The 22,709-nt window shown below is 37.2% G+C and overlaps 1 pseudogene; it reads left to right on the forward strand.

Annotated features, from left to right (window-relative positions):
* The first annotated feature begins 19,488 nt into the window (after positions 1 to 19,488).
* Positions 19,489 to 22,104, forward strand: LOC131313795 (nucleobase-ascorbate transporter 6-like; annotated as a pseudogene).
* The last annotated feature ends 605 nt before the right edge of the window (positions 22,105 to 22,709 follow it).

The following is a 22,709-nucleotide window of genomic DNA, read 5'->3' on the forward strand; positions in this document are numbered from 1 at the left end:
ATCTTCTTCTCAATTGGTTCCCTGTATATATGTGTTGGGCTATTTTCACTCACACCCCTGAACTATGACCAAGAACCACAAACAGACCCCCTGATACTACTATTAATCCTTTTTAAAGTACGGAATTGATTTCTACACTCCCTTTTTAGTTATCCACACTCTTTTTGTTTGTTTTTATTCATTTGAACTTACTATTTTTGCCTTTTCTTAAATAACTCTTCACAAATTCAAGGACAATATCATAAATTCAAGTGGATAAAAAAAAATTAGTGTGAATGACTAAAAGAAAAGTGCAAGAATTACTCTTTGTTTGTTTGGCATTTTAGTTTAATTTAGTTTTGGTAGTAGATAGAGAAAGAAATAGGGTAACCTTAACCACTGAGAGACGTAACATATTTAGTTATACGGGATGTGTACCGTAGCCATTCTCTGTTTACAATCATGCGATTAATGAGCCATGTACTCAAATTCTAGCTTAGGTTTTGGTTTGCCCATTTGAGTTGTTTTATATCAAATGAAGTTTTTACTCAATTTTAGGTAACTTTTTTCGAAAGGGCCGGAGATTCTCTATGACCGTTTACAATGCTGTGTTATTTTTCATACTAGAAATTGCCCGTGCCTGAAAGGCACAGCGCAACACGTTTTTAAACATGATTAAAATGAATTATCGAAAAATTTGTTATTCAATATGATTTTGAGTAACCTTAGTTAGGTATGAGCAAAAGGATCGTGCCTACATCGTCTAATAATTAAACAATATAAACTACAGACAGACTCATCTTTATCCAAAAATAATATGATTGTATGACAAACAAATTATAAAACAATAAATTCTCTGTTAGATTCTCATCCCTTCTAACCCATAGTCAACCCTTGTCAAATTCCTATCCAATACTTACCATAGTCAAATCCCTATCTAATTCTCATCTCCCTCCAGCAATAGTTGGACTATCCCTAGCAACCATCTTGCTCGGAACTGGAAACCACTGTGTGTGATCCTCATGCACCCATCCACCTCCATTGCCATATTTTCCTTTAGCTCTCTCATGCAATTTTTCCCATCTACAACACCAGCCTCCGCTTCATCTACACCTGATAGAAAAAGCTAAGAATATTAAGAAACGCAATTGACAAAGAAGTTGTAACTTTATCCATCTCTATACATATAAATTTCTGATGGATCTCATAATCTGATAAATAAAGCTCTCATCAAATCCCCACCATTGACATTAATTTGCCCACCATACCAAAAAAGAGATAGCAAATGAGTACCCAAAAAAAAGTACAGATAAGGGAGACAGAGAGTCCGCTGCCTAAGAAGGAATAAAATTGTATTAAAATCAAAGAAATACCTCACTTACATCATGGTTCACAATCGTGACGTCCCTGAACCAGAATAGAGCCTCAATGGGTGTGTCATGTGGTTGACTTGGGTGTGCTACAGTTGGGTTGGCGATTCAGGAATTGAGCTCAAATCATCCTACCTACCACCATAATGTGCCTAAAGATAGTCTAAAAAACTAAGACTACCATTGAACGATTGTGCGTTTTGGTGCTTAATTTACCTTTCTTTGTTGAGGGTCGTCTTAACTTTTGGGAAAGTACTCTTAATTTCGTTGAGGGTCCCCATTGTACTCCACTTCTAATCCATCCCTTTATCTTTGTGATGCTTTAGCACTTGAATGTTGCATTTTTAAGTAGACATTACCAATATTTATACCAGATTTGACAAAATAACGTTAAGAAAAAAAACCACAAATAAAACTTAACCTATGTTAGATTCACATATCAAACTTAAGTAGGCCATGAGTTATTCTTGCAAGAGAAAGGTGTTTCGTTTATAGAGGGATTGCTGCAGGAGAGGAGGCGAGTGCTTCCCACCGTAACAAATTGCCTGTAGTGATCTGAACCAAATATTAATATCGATTTCAAAAAGTATCAAAATTTTCATACCTACGATCAAGGGAACTCAAAATGGAGGTACCAAGCTGCACCAAAGAAACTCCTATGCAAGTGGTATTAGACTATGGGCGCCGCTATTCGCAGCCCTCTATTTTCTCCCGTAGCCCATTACATTTCGGTAAATGGTTGTTGAAAATCATAAATAACATTTCGGTAAATTGCTGTTGAAAACAAGATTATATTTCGGTAACCACATGTCGAAAATATGTTCAACTTTCGGTAAACAATTGCCGAACATGCATTTTCGGTAAACATCTGTTGAAAAAAATATTATATTTCAGTAATTGGATGCCGAAAATATATCTCAATTTCGGTAACTAACTGTTGAGTATAATTGAAAATTTTTAACGGGCTACGGGAGTAAATAGAGGGCTGCGAATAGCGGCGCCCTAGACTATTAGTTACAAAATGTATTGTTCCGTACACCCATACATTGCACGTGTAAAAGTAATGAAGTACACCCTTTGTTGGGAAAAAAATTGCAACAACTAACCCCCTGACCATGCCAAAAGCAAATAGAAAACCATAGAAAGAAGTCATACCAACAAAAATAAAAATCTAGAGCATTGCCTGTGCCTACGGCACTCCGATCATAAGTGTGACCTCATCCATGTGCTTATGCTCTTTAAGCATTCTTTTCCTGATCTTATGTTTTCCTGGGGATATTTTTCACGTCATCAAATGAATCATCTTTGAAATTAAGGTACATGAATTCAAATTCCAATCATGTAATTGCACTGCAATTTTTGGATCCCTAAGGATGTGCCAAATGGTCAAGGCCTCCGGGGTTTGCTCCATCAAATTTAAAAAGATGCCAAGTACTATCGACTACTTTGGAACCAGTCCATACAGGTCTTTTAGTCCATAATTAGTCATTAATTCTGGACACAAAAAAAAAAAAAGAAGAGAGAGTCAAACAAATGGTGCCTTATTTTAACAGAATAAAAAGTAGACATAATAAAATAAGAATCATAAAACGGATAGAAACGTGCCGAATCAAAAACTAACTATTTTATTCACTTTCCAAAAAAAAAAAGTGAGTCGAACAAAAGGTGTCTTATTTTAATAGAATAAAAAGTAGACATAATCAAATAAGAATTATACAACGGGTAGAAACTCGTCAAATAAAAAACTAACTTTGTTTTCACTTTCCATAATCAACAATCGACAATTCTATTAGTCCATAATCAGTCACAAAGTCTATGCATTTATGTGCAACTAAAGCTAAAGCTTCAAAGATAACTTTAAACATACATATGCGAAACCCAAAATATGAGAAACCCAATAAAAAAATAAATCTTATGCCCGTCCACATATGTGAAACACAAAATATGAGAAACCCGATCAAAAAATAAATTTTATGCCTGTGCAATATGATTGTTCGAAGAATTTTTCGATTAACTCCAACTCCCAATTTTTCTAAACAACGTGAAGAGAGAACAAAGAACTGGCTGGAAAAAGAAGAAGAGAGAACTCACCGTGGATATAGGACAAAGAACTAATTTTCTAAACAACTAAGAACCATACCTGTGGAGAAAGAACTGGAGAGAAGGCGAGGGTCAGGGAGACTGTGCTTCGTCACAACCTAACCGTTGAAATAGGTTGAAATACCCCGAGTGTAGGGCTAGGTCATTGTTAGCATAGTAACCGGAAGTCCGGAATCGTTCCCACAGAGAGCTTCGAATAGCTTGATTAAGAATTGTAGATGTAAGGGTTTCCGGCGTTTAGTCGGCCAACTTTTGGTTTTGCTTTGAACGGTGATAAACACTTATGAAAACGACTAGAAATGAATTTTAACTTAATTAAACAAGCGGTAAGGCGTTGGGATTATTAACGCCCATAACTTAAGCTATCGAACCATTCTCAACGAAAACACGGTTGAATCGCACGGCATAGACTATCAACTGGAATGTTTAGCTATGAAACCATTAAAGACTAGAAGTTTAGTATGGAAAACGAGTGAGCTCTTTCATTCTTTTGGCAAACACGAACGGAGACATCGCTCCGGAACCATGTGAGCAAGCACATGATTACTGGAGATTAACATCGACAAGTTTTGTTACATAAAAGGCGAACCCTTCTCATTTTCCAAATTGAACTTCAAGTCTCAAATTGAGAAAGGCATGATTAACCCGAGTCACAAGGCGTTAATCACCTCGGTGCCGAGCCTAATCAACTATTCACACATAGCAAAAAGACTATATATTATGCTTGGAAAGGTAAACATGATTAACTGATAAAAACGGAAATAAACTTGATTTATGAGTAGATCCAACAAGTTGCTATAACATTAACTCTTGAGAATTAAACATACAACCACTACTTACTTGAGTTGTTGAGGAATTAAAGACAAAGCTTGGAAGCAATAACTATAGAGCTCCCAAAATACAAAAAGACTTAAAGTGTAGAAAGTTACATAATGGCTAAATATGGCATAAAAGGCTATTTATAAGCCTTACAAAATCAGCCCTACAAAGGACCAAAAGGTCCCTAAAATATCCTAAAAACTATCCAAAAGTGGAAACTTTCTATTTATGGAAGGTTGAAATGTTCAGCACAAAAAGCTGGTCGAAGGGTATTGGTATCGGTACCTCAACAATGAGGTATTGGTACCAACTCAACTATTTTCAATTTTAGCAACATGGTACCGGTACCTCATTTTTGAGGTACCAGTACCTCTGTGCAAAAATTGCAGAACTGGATAGCTTGGTTCACCAAGCCTTGTGGTGTCCCGACGGCTCTTCGATACTTCATTACTTGATCAACGGGAGCTTGACAAAAGTGTGCCTTGTGGCCTTGGACTCTCGGATGCCCTCGATGGCTATTCCTAATGCATTTGCCTTCTTCCTGAAACCTTGTGTAACGACCCTGATTTTTGGTAAATAAAAATTTCGTTAAATATTTAAATTTTATTTTAATTACTTGGATTTGCTACTAAAAAATTTCTTTTTAATTTTAATAATCCGTCATAATTAGATTTGAGATTTATAAAATTATATATTTTCACGCCGAGTAATCTAGTCATTTTCTAAAGACAAGTATGCTTGTAGAAGCACTTGTATATTTTTTTTTTCTAGTGAGTTAAATAAAATCTTTAAATTATATTTCTTGGCTAGAAATCCTACTTGGCAAGTAGAATTAGTTTCCAACCAATTCGTTAGAAAACCCTAGTTACCGTTTCAATCTAATTACGATTTCCTAACCCTAGATGGACCTTTTTGACCGTCTTTGAGCCTTATGAAACCCTCCGAACCCTATTGAACCATTAGACTGTAGGAGTAATTATTTTATTCCTATGTTTAGTCATTTCACTTTACCTAGCATCATTACTTACCCTACCTATTGGATAATAAAGGCAAGGGAAAACTTTAACCTTTGGTCCATAAATGTTAGGAAAAATATTATCCCTTGGACAATAGATTCCCATGACTAGTCATATCAAATTATTACCAATATTCCTTTACCCCTTGGTCCATAATTGTTAGGGGAATTTTTGTCTCTTGGTTATTAGACCTTTGACTTGCTAATAAGCATGACAAGACAAGTCATACTTGGAATCTCATCATTTTGCTTCCAAGGAAAGCAATGCTAGCTTTGCCATGCATGCACACCTATGTTCTAGTCTTAAAATCCTAGACTTACTTTCCTAGATTTTCTTGGATGTATATAGATACAAGAGAGAGAGAGAGAGAGAGAGAGAGAGAGAGAGAGAGAGAGAAAGGCCGGATGGAGAAAGTGGGGTGGAGTGTGTGCATGAGTTTTGATTACTTACACAAGCAACATTTATAGCCTTAAGCCTATTTTTGACCACTTTCCAACCCATTTCTAGTCTTTCAAAGTACAAAGCTAGCCCATGATTTTATTCTTTCTTGCAAGCAACCTCCCCATAGACTTGACAAGTCCAAAACCCTTCATGATGGCCTAAGATTTGGCTTAAAATGGAAGTGACAAGTCATGGAAGACTTGGCATGCTTTCAAGCTTGATTGGACATGACAATGGAGCAAATCCATGGGAGAGAGAGAGAGAGATATGGCCAGCCATATGGAGGGAGGAGGAGCTCAAGTTTTGGCTATAAATAGCACCCCATGTTTGCCTTTCAACTCACACCTTCACTCACTTCTCTCTAGAAATCATTTCTGTTTTTCCAGGCAGCCTACTGCCCTTCGTAAATCCTCAGTTTTCCCCTGCTTAGGCTAGTTTTTAGAACCAACTCCCTTCGGGAAAGTTGTAGAGCACTTCGAGACCTTAAAGTTAGACCCAAGAACCATCCCAATCGGTGAAGAAATGACAAAGATATTGGCATCCGAAGTTCAGTAAAAATCTCGGATTCCTATTTCCAGACAGCCTACTGTCTTCTCCTTTATCACCGTTTTTCTCCTACCTAAAGTAGTTTCTAGGACCAACTTCCTTCACGAAAGTTGTAGAGCACTTCGAGGGCTTCAATTTCGACCCAAGAACGATCATATTCGGCCAAATATTGACCGAATTACGGCCATCCAAAGTTCTGTCCAGATTTGCGATTTCACCGCCCGTAGAAAACTTTCAACTAGCTTATTCGGCCCCGACTAGTTTCGGATCAAGGTAGATAAATCTCTACTCATTCTCCCGAGTATAACTTAGTTATTTTTGTTTATGATAAGGCAAGTTAAAGTATTAGGAATAATTAGCAAGCTCGTTTTACAAAATCTTGAAATGACATTACGATCATGTAGATTTTCTCTACTCATAAGTATAACCCCTTGATCCCTAAACTCTACGTATAGAATCGTACGTTAGATAGTAGCATGTTATTGATTCAAAGTATCAACATCCTTATTGTTTTCCTTAAGTAGATAAGGTTATCTAGTGTTTAGTTTCAAGTAGATAAGGTTATCTATCGTTAAAAATGCATGATTGTCAATAATTTATCTCACTAATGGAGGTATGATCATGTTAGATAAATGACTTTGTCTTAAATAAACATATGTTGTATTGAATTTCTCAAAAAGAAAGAAAGAACGATTTTCGAAAGATAGAATTTGACACTTGAATAGAAGAAATCGTATTTTGATCCTTAAGGTGGTTTTGAGCATGAGTAACAATATAGAATTGGATGATCTTGTTAGATCACAATGAATGATTTATGGTTGCGTATGTGAAAAGTCCTACCGCGGAGTCTATGCATGAAAACGAGACACGAAAATCGAGGAAGTAGAAACATGGCACCTAGGGTATGGATAATGATGAGATGTGTTTTGAAACCGCAATGTGGCCGGATTTGGTAGCCCATTATGTGTATGGAAACCCACGATGCGGCCGGACGTGGTAGCCCATCGTGTGGATTGTGAAAACCGCAACGTGGCCGGACTTGGTAGCCCGTTGTGTGTATGAAAACTCGTAATGTGGCCGGACTTGGTAGCCCATTGCGTGGATTGTGAAAACCACAATGTGGCCGGACTTGGTAGCCCGTTGTGTGTATGAAAACTCGTAATGTGGCCGGATTTGGTAGCCCATTGTGTGTATGGAAACCCACGATGCGGCCGGACGTGGTAGCCCATCGTGTGGATTGTGAAAACCGCAACGTGGCCGGACTTGGTAGCCCGTTGTGTGTATGAAAACTCGTAATGTGGCCGGACTTGGTAGCCCATTGCGTGGATTGTGAAAACCACAATGTGGCCGGACTTGGTAGCCCATTGTGAAGATTGCCAATGGGGCCGGACGTGGTAGCCTCCTTGGTAATGTGGCTTGGTTATCCGCGGAGAGGAGCCAATGCAAGTTTTGTGTGCCAATGGGAACCCGGTGCGGCGGAACCATTGTGAGGATACTCGGGAACCCGGAACGGCGGAACCGAGGTTGGGTGTGTTAAAAAAAAAAGAAAACGGATTTTTGAAAATGTTGATTTGGTGATGAAAAGTGAAAATGGAGACACGGTCTACGATGAGTCGCGTAGGAGAAACACGGAAATCTTGGACACCAACGATAGATGATTAACGAATGTGGATGTGTCATTGTTAACTGTGTATATACGTATCATGTGGAAATTGATGCTTTATTATAGCCTTGATTGTAAATTAAGGTTGGTGGGTAAGGATTTCCTATTGAGCATTGTAGCTCACGGTGTTGCCTTTTTGGTGACCCTGACATATTATATGGGTGGCGACGCCGGTATAATGTGTCAGATTTCTTAGATGAACAGGATAAGATGTACACCGTGGAAGCTTTGGGAGCAGAGGAGCTTGCTAGGATGGAAGAGCAAGCAGAGTAGTATTAGGAACCCTAGTTTCCTTCCTTGTTGAATAAATGTACCCTTTCCTTATGATGTATTTATGATGTAATATTGAGCCAGACTCTCTTTATTATATAATAAATGCCTCATTTAACGTACCCAAAATTGGGGGCGTTACACCTTGGCACGCTTCGTGACATTCTTGACCACCAAATGTCCTATGAGGCTCCTAATGATGTCGTTAGGAGCCGGTGACAATGAAATGTGTCACGCCCTCGATTTTCAACATGAATAAATATTCATTTTCAGACTAAAAGACCTCGCATAACATAAATAGTACCCAAAAGATTTCCCACCTGTTTAACTTTATAAACAAGTCCCCAAGTTTATAGAATTACAACATTGGTATCACGGCCCAAATTAACTTAGATACATGTACTAACAAGTTGATAAGTTACAAACAGTTTAGTCAAAAGGAAATTCTAGAATAAATAGTTACAAATCCATCTTTATCAAAGAAAGTCAATTATAATATGTTTAAGTAACTAATGAAGTTAGCTTTCAAAAATGTCCTTCACATCTATGCACACGATGCATACATACTATTGTCCGGTATTCGAACCTGAAAAGAAAGATTAGGTTGAGCTACACTAGCACAGTAGAAATTTTTTTTACCAATTATATGTTTAAATATGAAGCCGAGTGCAAAATGAGATGACAAGGAGATGTAGTTCAATCAAGAGATATCAACGAACTCATAGGTATATAGACGTTCATTACGATCGCTCAAGGATATACCATTATCACAAAAGCCACACAATTCACAAGACACACGCATTCTACCAACTTAACATGACTCGCTATCTCAAACTCCCACCATCGGTATTTCCACCCCTTGCGTTACCGTATAACACTACGAGGATTACCGTGTTATCACCCCTTGCGTCCCGATGATCCCAAACGACTCGAGTCACCGTATTACCACCCTTTGCGTTACAAGACCCGTCTAAGTCTCTGTATTACCACCCCTTGCGTTACGAGACTTTCTAAACCAACTTCAGACTCAAACAACTACCTTTTCACACAATATGCAAGTTAGGACTCCCTTATGTCCACCTTCATAGATGAGACTTCATACAATATGCCACGTTATAACATATGTGTCATAAACATTCACAAGTGCCAACAATCCATAGAAAGTACTTAAAAGAAGCTTTAACTAAGTAATTCCTTAGTCATTCCTCACTAACGGAAGGCCAATGGGTCACGAATATCATCCACTAATCATATGAAGTCAAAACGATAGAATGAGGATCTCAGGGGTAGCCAACGGATGTTGGGAGACCGATATACCTCCACTCTAACGATCATAACTTTCTGTGTACTGAGAGTCTTAAGACGATTTTGGTGGCATTGAAAAGCTAACTTCAAGACCTTCGAATCGATATAAAGTTTGCATGAATCAGACTTCGGACGAGGAAGTTATGGCCGTTTGAAGTTGGGCTGAAAGCCAGAAGACGAGCAGAATTTCCAAAGAGGGGAGGGATCGATCCCTCCTCTCAAGGGGATCGATCCCCAAGGTGAAAATTCCAGATTTGAAGTGAGGGATCGATCCCTCATGCTTAGGGATTGATCCCTGGGCGATTTCGGGCAATTTCTGCACTTTTTCGACAGCTTTCTAGAGAACAAAGGGGGACGATCAAGGTTCGATTACCACACAAACTCAACATATAAACACATAAAAGAGGTAAAGAAGTTCCTACCTCGTGACGATAACCAAGATCTATGATATTTGAACGAGCCCTATCCTCTTTGAACTTCAAAACCTTGATTCAAGCTTGACCCAAGGACTTCCGAGCTCACGAACGCGAATGAAAGGCCGAAGGGAGGTTGATTCTTGGAGTGATTGAGTGATTGAGTGGTGTTTTGAGTGAGAGAGCAAGAGAGGGAGAGAGAGAGACGGCAGAGAGAGAGGGAGAACGGCAGAGAGATAGAGAGAGATACAAGGAGATAATTCTATCTCCTATAACCACACACACACTATTTATACCTCAAAAGCAAATCACACTTTTACTCCCTCTAATTCTCATTCATTTTCTTTAAACCCCAGTTCAATTATCTACCACATAAATCCTATTTTTTTTCAATTAGGCATTAATAAGACATTTCGATAATTATAAATATACGGGTCTCAACAAAATGTGTACCGTTGGGCACTTGAACACTTGGATAAATCCCGGAACATCCCTTGGCGTTCGAATCCACCTTTTTAGCACATTTAACCTGAAACACACACAAAAATACCTTACATGCATTATCGAATAAAAAACGATGACTTAAATATATAAAAGCTACCAATTAGAGGATTTAAGCCCCAAGATCATACAATCTTGGGTGCCAATCAGACTGTAAAGAGAATTGGAAGGAAAACGTTTAGGGAGAGAGAGAGAGAGAAAACCAAAAATAATGCGAATAAACACCAAAGACTATATTGCTCAATCAAACTTTCATTACCAAAAAAAGGGCAATAAAAAATCATTACCAAAAATCAAGCTTTCAATCAAGCTGCCTGTAAAAATATATCACCCAAAAATCTGCCATTATATTATTTCTCCCAATCAAATCTTTCCAAAAATTTGCCATGGCAACTAATTTTTTTGTAAATTAGGTCCTTCCAATCAAGCTTCTCGTAAAAAAATGTCACCAAAAAATCTGCCATTGTATCTTTCCAAAAATTTTGCCATGCCAACAATTAAGATTCCCGTGATTGAATATTGACTGAACATTTCCAAAACTTGAACATTCAAACTAAAAAACTCATTTCCAAAAACTGAAAAAATCACTCTCAACTGTCAGATGAAATCAATCTGAACTATTCAATGCCAAGGGTTGAATGAAGGGTGGAGATTTGTGTAGAGAAATGTGTGTTAAGCCAACGGTCAAGATTTGTGTAGGAAAAATATGTGGACTACCATACCATCACGAATTGTATTATAGACTAGGAATTGCTCGTGCCTGAAGGTACTACTCGAAATTGATATTCAACTCATATCCAATTTTGAAGGCCAATATCCCATTTGCAAAATTCTAACAAACTAATAGATGTAGCACCCATACCTGAAGGCACTTATTGCAGCCATTTAAATTCATGCCAATTTGACCACACTACAAATTTATCATATTTGTCTTCCTTTTCGTTTTCACAACGTAGTTGTGTGCATCTCTAAATCCTTCGTATGTTGCTTTAGTTTTATAAGGACTTAACCTTGGTTCAACGTATTTGATTAGCATATCACAAAGCTAGAAGTAGAGTGGAGGTAACAAATCATAGTAAACGATTTATAGAAATTTGTAGAAGAGTACATGGTCATGGTTTAAATTACTAATGCATGATCAATATTCAAACAACATAAATTTTTTTAAAAAAACCAGTAAGTATGGAAGAATCATAGCACTTGAATGGCATTTTCTTTTCCCATGCCCGTGGATGTCACCTTCTTTTTTTCCCTGCACTTTCCTCCAGGTTTTTCTTTTTTCTTTTAGAAAGATAGAAATGTATAAGGAAAATAGGGATAAAGTTACTCGATGAGGTGAACACATATGTAAGGAGAATAGGAATAGAGTTGTTCGGTGAGTTTACCTTCGCCACACGCATGTCATTTGAGGGTCCATCACGGATACCAATATCCACGTTCCATGTTCGACGCAACTAAAATTTAAATAGTATAAAAAGATGCAGGAATATTAGGAAAAAAAACATGCAAAAAAAAAAAAGAGAAATGAAGGATTTATCGTTGTTTGGCTCAAGATATCACAAAACCGCCCTATTTCGAAGAATTAGTAATCTATGCGGAGGGAGCACATTAGTTAGAGATAATAAAGATGCGTATCTAAAAGATTAAAAAGGGACTTACATGGACAAAATTCGAAATGTCATCCATGATAAAGAGATCCCTTCAAATTAGCTAGTCTAAAATAAAAGACATGAAAGTATAACTAACCAAGGTTTTATTTTACTAACCAAGATTACAACGCATAAATTCGATAGTATTGGATTTTTCAAAACAAAATACATGTCGTATTTGCAAAAGGGAGCCAAAATAGTAAATAAATAATTGACTGATATCAAAAATTGTGAATCTCTACAGTTTGTGTGAGAGATGTTGGATGTTTAACTCATTAAAAGCAAAACTTGACTTTATTGTCCACGCAGATTGATGGATCTGCTTTTTGGTGGCTTTGTTTTCACCAAGTCTTTGAATGGGAATGCCTAATTTCTGTTATGGATCGGAAAAAAGGTTTCAAATCTCATCTTGTAAACTAGACGAATCAGAAAGAGAAACATTAAAATTGGTTTCAAAATGCCCCATAGTACTCAAGATATCACAAACCGCCCCATAGTTGCTTAACAAATCACTCATAGTACTCAATAAATAAGCATAATGAAAGAGCAATTGATTTAGTAAAACCCAATTTATAAAATGAATGCAGAAGTTGAATCAAAGAATGGTGAGGGAAAAAATTCGAACCCTCTCAATTGCAATCTTGTCACACCAAAAAATGAAGTCATATTCAATGAACCATTTAATCGAACATATTGGACATGCAGAATCGTTAGGTATTTTTACATTAACCTAAGTCCTCAGACTTTGGACTGGTGCATTTGTCTTGGGTTAAAAGAGCCAAAAAGAAAGTAAAGAAGCGTGTTAAGAAAAATTCTGACCAATTTTTCGTAGAATTGAAAATAGGCGAAGATTACAAAGAAGCTAAAATTAGATTTCGTCGCCAATCGTCCTTTTTCTTGTAGTGAACACTTACCCTTTCAAATTAAGAAAGAAAAACCATCCCTTAAACAATTACTAATTCAAGGATGGAATTTCCAATCTACAAACTCACAACCAAAGAAAAACATATGTTTTTGTTCTCTGATTTCCTTTGAAAATCTCAATATCCTCCTACACAGGGAAACAAAATTATAGTAGTTCGTAAACCGTTTATGGAAACCCCTGCTTTTTTTTATTCTCGTTTTGTGCTTAGACTCTTCCAAAGATCTAGCAAAACATGACAATAGAAATTGGAGTCTAGAAGGTTCAGGAAAAAATTACTTCTTCAATAGCAGATTGGAAGGGGGCGAGAGCTGTCGGAGCCGGGGGATCTTTGCGAGGAAGGCTAGAGCCGCTATAGGGGCTCTACATTTAGCATTCAAAGCCAATCCTTACCAGCATTCATTACCAAAAATTCTTAGCATTATCCTTACCAAAATTGCACTTAGAATTCATATATTCGACTTAACCAATTCTTCAAAATAAATCATTACCGAAATTGAAAGACTCATTGCTCAACCATTTATTTTTATTATAGATTACCAAAAAAAAAAAAAAACTAAGTCTATCTATGTAACTACATAAATCAACGTAAACATATTAACCCTAAAAACATTGGGGGTATACTGAAAGAAAACAATGAAATACACCAACTTCAATTTTGGAAGCAGAGTGAAATACAAAACCGTATATATGCTCAATATGTGAATAATTGTATTTGACGAAAAATCTAATCCAAAAAAAAGAAAACCGTGAAATATAAAAAAAGAATCTATAATACAAAACCAAACCATCGGTCGTATTAAGCATGTGAAAAAAGGGAAGCAAGATAGAACATTGTATTGGGGGAAATCCCAAAAAAACAATGAAATACACTCACCTCAATTCTTGTTATGCCGATTCGGAAGTAGAGTGAGGGGGGATGGGGGAGGAGAGAGGGAGAGAGCAAAACAATAAAATACAAAACCGTATATTGATTTGCCTAGGAGTTGCCTTCTTACCGTAAATAAAGTGCATTTCATTGCTGTGAGAGTATATTAATTTGCCTTCTTATTGCCATAAATAAAGTGCATTTATTGCCATGGAATTATAAATAGTGTAGTGGGCCGAAATATCCGAGGGGTAAAAGAGTCCTAAAGGGTCTTGCCTATTTGAGCTCATCACGTAGTTGTCTCAGTTCATCTGTAGGTTAAGATATGGGTTGGCATAATGCGTTGACCCTTTTTCCGAAGGATAGGTGGATCCTCTGTGCGTCTCCGAACTTCGGAGGAAATCCGTGGGACGGGTTTCATTTGTTCGGATAAGCTATCATTGTTCAGAATATGTGGTGAACGTTCTAGGAGGACTTCGTTTATTCGGTAAAGTATTTGTTCGGATACCGCCTATGTGGAAGTTTTCGTAAGCTTTTGATGACACGCTGGCTGTAATCGAAGTGACATCTCTGAATGATATGACTTCTCTGACACTGACAAACGCGGTTCTGTAACCTTCATAGAAATGACACCTAATAAATGCACATGACACGTGACGTCATCCTAACGTGGGGCACCATGTGAGTTACAGAACCAGCCTGTGCAGCACTCTACATCTTTGCCTATAAATATAAGACCATGTCCAAAAAGCAAAAGGGTCTGGAAAAATTTACTATTACTCACTTCTCTCTCTTTGCAAATATTCTGACTAAACTTCTCTTTCCTCCTCCCCTTACTGACTTATTCGTCGGAGCTTCTTCCCGGAGGAACAGCCCCCTCTGATTCTGCAGGTACACAAGATCATTTTAACACCCCCATAGTTTGTAGAAGAAAGAGGAAGGTTCAAGAAGATTACGGTAAAATCAGCCCCCACAAATAGCAATATCAATTGTCTTTGATTTGGCCTTGCCGTATAGGATTAGGAATAGCAATAGCAATTATTGCCATGGGAGCTCATTAATTACTGGGGTCTAAGAATGAAAATGAATAAATGGTGAAGATTTATGCAGAAAAATGTGTTACAAATCTAATAATGAAGAAAAATATGTGGACTACCACACCGTCGCGATTTATTGTAGATTGGAGTTTGTGTCATCCGCATGGGTTGCACTGTGTACCCTTTCGTCTGAAGATTGAGCAGCCCGTGGTCCGTGTATAATGAAGACTACCTTTTTTGTGCGCACAAGGACCTGGAGCCCATCAGCTTTTTATATGGGCTTATGGGACATTTTCGCTAAAATTAAATAGACTAAAGCTATTATAAATAAATAAAAAAAGAAGACTAAAACCATGTTTTTTTGGATTTTTAGGCGGTCATTCTCATCGTATATACTATTTAGATTGCGTTCTTTTAAATTTAACTTTGAGAATTTTGTCATTATTTAAATTTTTTTTGTATTTGTTAATTTTACATTATAATTTTGTAGGTCATTGATTTGTCTGAACAAAAATAATCGAAAAAGTAATTTTTTTTACTACTTTTACCTTGTTCCCAGATACTTGTTTCTTGATTTCTTCTGTTTTTCGGGAGGCATGTCTTTAGAGTTTAGAGTAACCTTTGCCAATTATTGACAGTAATACTTTTTATTGGCTCATAATCTGTTTAACATTTTCGCTCACCCAAAACTGTGTTCCTCTTCACCTTCAATCGCTGAAGAAAAGAAGAGAAATTCCTAGAATTTGGGTATTCATAAATCTCCGATTCTCGATCACAAATGATTCCATGTTGCACGAGTTACTGGTTATGGGGAGCTTATCCGCCAAGTCATTCAAGAGTTTGAGGAGCACTTATGTACAAGAGGAGTCAAAGAAGAACGGAAAAAGTAAGTAGAGAGAAAATCGGTCTATCCGATCTTTCATTTCAGTTTTTAGGTAGTTTTTGTGCTTTTTGGTAAACAGACTTCTAATGCAGCGTTTATTTTCAGATAGAAGGTACTAAGTGCAACTTTAGCTCTATTTTGTTGAAGTGGCTTGTACAACTTGTTAGGGTATTGTTAGTTTTTGGTGATAACGTTGTTATGTGTTCGTTAATCTTTTTTAGGTTTCTGATAATTTGTTTTAAAAGGGTTTGGATTTTATGTTAGAGCAACTTTACTTACCATAGAATGCTGGCATGATCTCTTTTTATTTCGCAGTTAACACGTTTATCTTTAGACTTCAGAGTTTTTGAACGAAAAGTTAGGAAAGTACTTTTAAGAGCTACCCTCTTTGAAGTACTTTGGTAATCACTCAGACTCTGCAGCAGCAAGGATCATCCTCCTTTGAATGATTCTCTGTTAGATGTTTAGATCCTACGTTCTCATGACCAAGCTAATCACAAGCAGCTTAACTTCATATTTGTGGTTTCACTAATATATGGTGCAAAATGCAAATAGTTCTGGCATACGCATAAACCCTGAAGTTAGATTTATTACCTTAGCAAAGTTATGTGACTGGTCGTTAGCGTCAAAGTTCAGTGTCAACGGATTATTTTAAATAGAAAAGGACTGAGAGGCAACAACAATAACAACAACAAAAAAACTACTAAAAGCTTAGTTTTTTTTTAAATTACTCTTGGATTTTCCAAGTTTCTTCGAACACCTTGAGGAAAAAGCTGTTAAATCCATTCCCCATAGATCAACTAAATCCAGCATAGGGAGGAAAGAAAAAGAATATAGTGGATTACATTTGTTTAAGCTCGGGTTATGTTTGGTCTAAAGTTGATAATCGGGGAACAGGGATGATAATGCATTTTAAGGCATCATCATGTGATAACCAGAAATAGCCGAAACATTACAATTTACTTGTTTCTGAATTTTTAAATCTGTTAGGCGTAGTAGAGTTCTATTTTGTTTACTTCAAATACAGAGACTTGTGTGGACAGAGAAATCATGTTTTCAATGGGAAAACGTAAAGAATTTTGGTCATTTTTTGATGATAATAAATTCTTGCTTAAATATTTTGCAAAAAACAAAGGCAGGATAGCAAAGAAAGATTTGGTTTATGTACAATTTGGTCTGATATGAGCAAATTCAGCATGTTCTGCATTAGTCAGTGTTACTGGTTATATAATGCATTAATTCTCTCTCAGATGGTTGGGAGAACTGTTGGGAACAAGAGTTGACCCCGTGGGATTTTGGACAGACACCGCCAGTTATTGTACATCTTCAGTAGGCAGGTGCTCTTCCCGAAGGCAGAACTTTGGTCCCTGGATGTGGCAGTGTAAGTTCTTTCACCATCTTGCTGCATTATGACTTATGCCTTCTTGCTCATGAACTGCTATTGTAAGATATGCCTAATGTGAAGAGACATCAACAAGATATGGGACCAAAGACTTTTATGACCTTTGTAAGAGCCACACCTGATAAAGGGCAGTAATTCCCAGTAAGAATGAAATAGCACTTATCTGGCTCTTCAGAAAATAATATAACCCCTACACATGACCCACAGAAAAAAGTACAGAGCAATGTGCATCAAGCTAAGTAATTGATAATTGATCATAAGTTACAATTTGCTTACCCGGTCCACTCTTTTAATCAGTATCTACAAAAATTGTAAAATGTATCTACATCTAGGAAATTTATGTAAACTTGTGTTCACATATGCTAGAATATCACCATCCCTTGATTGTCTCTATTTTTCATCCCCTACTCATGGTTGACAATGGTAATTTTTCCGGTTCCATAACTGTTTTCCCCCATTGTCTTGGTCTCAGCTATGAATGTCATTTGTGATAGGATTATGATGTCGTTGAAATTGCATGCCCCAAGTGTTATGTTGCTGGAGTGGACTTATCAAATAAAGCAATTAAAAAAGCAATAGAGGTGAGCTCTGATTACATTTCAATCCATGCTAAGGCAGGTGGTTTCAAATTGAATATGCATGGAGCCTTTGATCAGAATTTGAAGATAGGAATTGCAGGTGGCCTTATACGTGATAGAAAGGGAGAATGGGTATTAAGTTTCCATAGGAAAATCACCTTGGCTCAATCTAGCGCTGCAGTGGAGTGCTGGGCTTTAAGGGATGGTTTACAATTGGCATCTGATCGTAATCTGATTGGTATTGTTTTGTTGTTGAAACAGATGCATTCGTGCTGTCTAGCTTTTAAAGGAAACTGAGTAAGTTTTGGAAGTCTTGCTCTTTATCAGGAATATAAGAGTTCTTTCTTCACTCAATTTGCTTTTTATTGAATAAACATGATTTCCTTCTCTCCAAATGCTTGCAGTGGCTATCCTATTGGCTTGAGGTGTTTTCTTGGGTGTATGATTGTCACCTATTCTTGGGTTGTAAACTTGTGATAGAAAGAAAGATTTTCTTGCGTTATCTCTGAGTTTGATTTCGTTGTGTTATCTCTCGATTTGATTTGTGATCCCATCTTGTGTCTTTGTTCTGGCATATGCATATACCTTGAAGTTAGATGTATTACCTTAACAAAGTTATGTGACTGGTTGTTAGCTTCAAAGTTCAGTGTCAACGGATTATTTTAAATAGTAAAGATGAATTAGTATTAAACAGTGGCAGGTCCTATATGGTGCTACACTAACGATTTTATTTTGTTGTTTGCAGGAACTTGATGGCAAAGCAAAGCATGTCCGAAATTGGATTCAGGTAGGGAGGTGACATTGAAGCTTCTGAAGAGGAACAAGACGACAGGGGCAAAATTTCTTAATTTGTGTACTTCGGAACCTTTAGCTTTCTATTTACATAAATGTGAATTATCTTATGTCGATCTACCCACCGCAGAGAATGACTGCCTTAACCATGATCAAAACTTTTAGACAACTTTGTCCTGTCAATGGAAAAGCGCAACTTTTGGACAATGTTATTTGCTTCAGCTTGTAACCGTAATTATGTCTCAAACTATGTGTTTGCAACTTCGAATGTATACTTAAAAATCTTGAGCTCTTATGTACATAAATGGAAATTATCAGTTCTTGATCTACCAGTTGCAAGTACTAGCCCTCCCTGGTGGCGTGAGCCTCTCACATCCTCTGTTTTTTCCCCTGAATTTAGACTCTCTGGTTTTTACGTTATTTTAGTTTAGTTTCAGATAGATAGATTCAGTGGGATATACATTGATTTTCTCACATATATCTGTGGATACCTTAATATAACTACCTGTGGTTTCTGATTCTCTGAATCTTTTTGATTCTCTCTTCTTAAAGGTTTATAGTTCCTTTTGTCAATCTTTTCTTTTTATCACTACGTTACTTTTGAATTTAGCATGTTTATTTTTTCTGGTGCCTCCATTTTGCCTTTCCTTTTATTCTTGTACTGAGACCTCTTATTGGAGAGGGAGAAGGCCATTAATTCAGGAGTTTGAGCCTAGGTTTTGTTTGCTATTTTTGCTTATGCAACTCGAGCTATGTGCTTATGGTTGACTTAGAACGACCCAAATTGAACTGTTCTCTTTGTTTACTGGAATCCCTTTTGTATGGTAAATGTTCTTTTTGTTTATCTCTTGTCGATTGAATTGAATCAGATATTGTAAAATTCAAATCCTGACTTCAACTTTACAGTACTATTTTGGGGATTGGCTAGTAAGTCATGTTTACGATTGAAAAAGATGGCGGCAATGTTCGTATCCTTCTTGTCAGCTTGAATTTTAGTAAATTCGTGGTAGCCATTCTGATTCTTATTTGGCCAGACAGCGTTGAGTTTTCGCATTTCCAATTTCACAGTTCAATGTATTTACCTATCATGATGAGGGCGCCTATTTTTTTTTAATTTTGTGGTGCATTCTTTATGCAGCCGATGCTATCCTCCATGGGTTTGAACATTATCTGGTGATGCTAGGCATGACAGTTATCATTCCCACTGCTTTTGTTCCTCAAATGGGGGAAGGGAATATAAGGCCTAACAAGGAAACTAAGCATTTATCATGATTTTGTCATAAATGAGTTAAATACATGTAATCAAACTTTATTTGTTGTTCTTTTAGGAGGAGAAAGCAAAGGTGATCCAGACCCTACTCTTTGTTGCTGGATTGAACACATTATTGCAAACTACTTTTGGGACTAGATTGCCTGCTGTGATGGGAGGGTCATATACCTTTGTTGCAGCCACAATTTCAATTATCCTCTCTGGTCAATTCAATGATCAGGATCCTATCGTGGTTTGTGATATAGATCCCTTGTTGTTAGAGTCTGTGTTGTTTGCGTAGAACATTGATTGTTTTTGTTACTATGTGATGCTTATTAAACACACATAATTAGTATTTGTGCATGTCATGTTCTTTGAAAGTTCTTTTTCCATGTTTGCATATCTAGAAAACCTTCTATCTCTCTGTCTGTGTGTGAGCACACGTGTTGAGAAACATGACTGATTTTCCTGTTTAGTATAGGGTTCACCATACTTCTGCCATCAATAGCATTTTCATGGGAACAATGCTACTGTATTACGGCTGGACGTGAAGTTTCATGCACAGCAACTACTACAAATATTTTCTTCTCTTTACATATGTTCTTTTGGTCACACATTACCCAAATAAAGAGAGGACAAAATCAAGTACTGATATTTTTTTCTAACCTTGTGGTCAATTTTTATTGTCTTATCAGAGATTCAAAAGGACAATGCGGGCAATTCAAGGTGCACTTATTGTTGCTTCAACTCTTCAGATAGTCCTGGGTTTCAGCAGCCTTTGGCGTAATGTCACAAGGTTGGTTCATTATCTTCCGAAACGCATGAAGTTCTAGACCGAGCTTAGCCAACTTGAGTTTTTTCTTATTGTTGTGAACTTGTAACCACAGTTATAGGCATGGACTACACGTAACTGCAGTACTGTCATTTTTCAACGTTACAATAGTTCATCTTATTTCTACTTGTGCAATCCACTAAATTCTCAAACTTTACTATGCTGTTTCACTACATCTACTGAAGTATGTCCATAACCATGATGCTTTTCAGGTTCTTGAGTCCACTCTCAGCTGTTCCTTTGGTTGCTCTTGCTGGTTTTGGGTTCTATGAGTTTGGTTTTCCTGGGGTAGGTGTACTTATACTGAACTTGGATACATTTTGGATTCATGGATGTTACTCTCTTTGCATCCGTAAGCGCGTTTGTATACTTTTTCTGGTTTTTCTTTGTTTCTCTATGGGTTGCCAACTGTTGACTATGTTTTCTAGGTGGCAAAGTGCATTGAAATTGGGCTGCCACAACTCATACTTTTAGTGTTCATCTCACAGGTAAGGTCTTTTAAGGTGTTATAAGTTTCATCCAAATGTTATTTCCTTTCCTCTCTTACATTCAAAATGTTCGAAAATACTTTAAGCTGAAACCATCAATCTCCTTTAATGTCTTCAGTATCTAGCCCATGTGATAAAGAGAGGAAAAGATATCTTTGAACGTTTTGCGGGAATATTTTCAGTTGCAATCGTATGGATTTATGCTCACTCACTGTGGGAGGAGCCTACAATGGTAAAGCACCACAAACACAAGCGTGCTTCCATACTTATCGTGCTGGACTTATTGATGGTGCTCCTTGGTAAGCACATGGTTTCTTGTTACTACTTGGTTATCTTAGCTTTCATTCAATATTATAGTGTTATTATGACTTATTTTTAACCATATGTATGGTTACCGTACTCTCAAACTCTGAACATTAAATGCGTTTCCTCGGGGAATTTGTATGAATTCATCTTCAGTTTCTGCAGTAGGTTTTAGACGGTGGCTTTCGATCTCATCTTCTCTGCGTGAATTAAATCTCATCTTCTCTGTGTGAATTCATCTTCAGTTTGGTTTCATCCGCCTTCGATCTCATCTTTTCTTGTCCACTCCTCTTTCTCTCTTTCTCCATTCGCTGTTTAGAATGAAAGATGCTCTAGTTTTATTGTGCCCAATTTTGATATCTCAGTATTTTTATAGTAGGCTAATCTCCTGATTTGCATGGATTTTAGAATGGAAGATGGTGTGGATTTATTGTGCCCTATTTCAAAATCTGAGCGTCTTTATCGAAGGCTAATCTCATGATTGTTATTTTGCATCAATTATTATGCTATATCTTGGTGATTATAGCATTAATTTTCCCTTTCACAGGAATCACAACTATGGTAAATGAGATGATTGCTTCCCCTGTAAACTGAAAGTGGCTATCCTTTCTCTATGTCCGAAATCGGTTTCCATATAGCAAAAACCCCCATGGGGAGATACATGTGATGCATTTTCCACAAAAACGCAATGAAGAAAGGGATTTGGTAGGATGTCTTTTATTTTTTGGTAATGGGTTTGGTGTCTTGTTTTCAAGAAAGAAAAAAGAGTAACGGGGGGGGGGGGGGGGGGGGGGGGGGCGGGGTGGTGGGGGGCACAGGGAGGATAGGAGAGGAGAGAGAGAGTAAATTTACAGGGGAGTCACATTGTGGTGCAGCAGATGAAACATCGCAAAGGTCTCGGTTTCTCAGCAAGTTTATTGTCCTTCGAAGTGGTATTTCGATAAATTTAAGCAGCATGACATATAGAGTACTGTTTAACTTACCAATACTATTTTGGTGGGGCTAATAATTTATTGTAAAGGGCTTAACTCTTTCTCACATTTTAAAAAAAATTTACTTTGGGTAGATTTAGTGGACTACTATCAGCTCATGTTTGGACTTGACGAAAGGAAGGGACGAGAAGGGAGAACTAAGAAAGTGCATCTTCCCTTGTTTGCTTTGAGATGAAATAGAGGACAAGATAGCAAAATAAAGCAGTGCCTAGGTGCTATGCAGACCCCCCAATGCCTAGATTTTAGGCTCTAGCCGGTAAATATACTTTTTTGCATTAGTTGGCTACTAAT

This window comes from Rhododendron vialii, chromosome 13a, assembly GCF_030253575.1.
Source record: "Rhododendron vialii isolate Sample 1 chromosome 13a, ASM3025357v1".
NCBI lineage: Eukaryota > Viridiplantae > Streptophyta > Magnoliopsida > Ericales > Ericaceae > Rhododendron > Rhododendron vialii.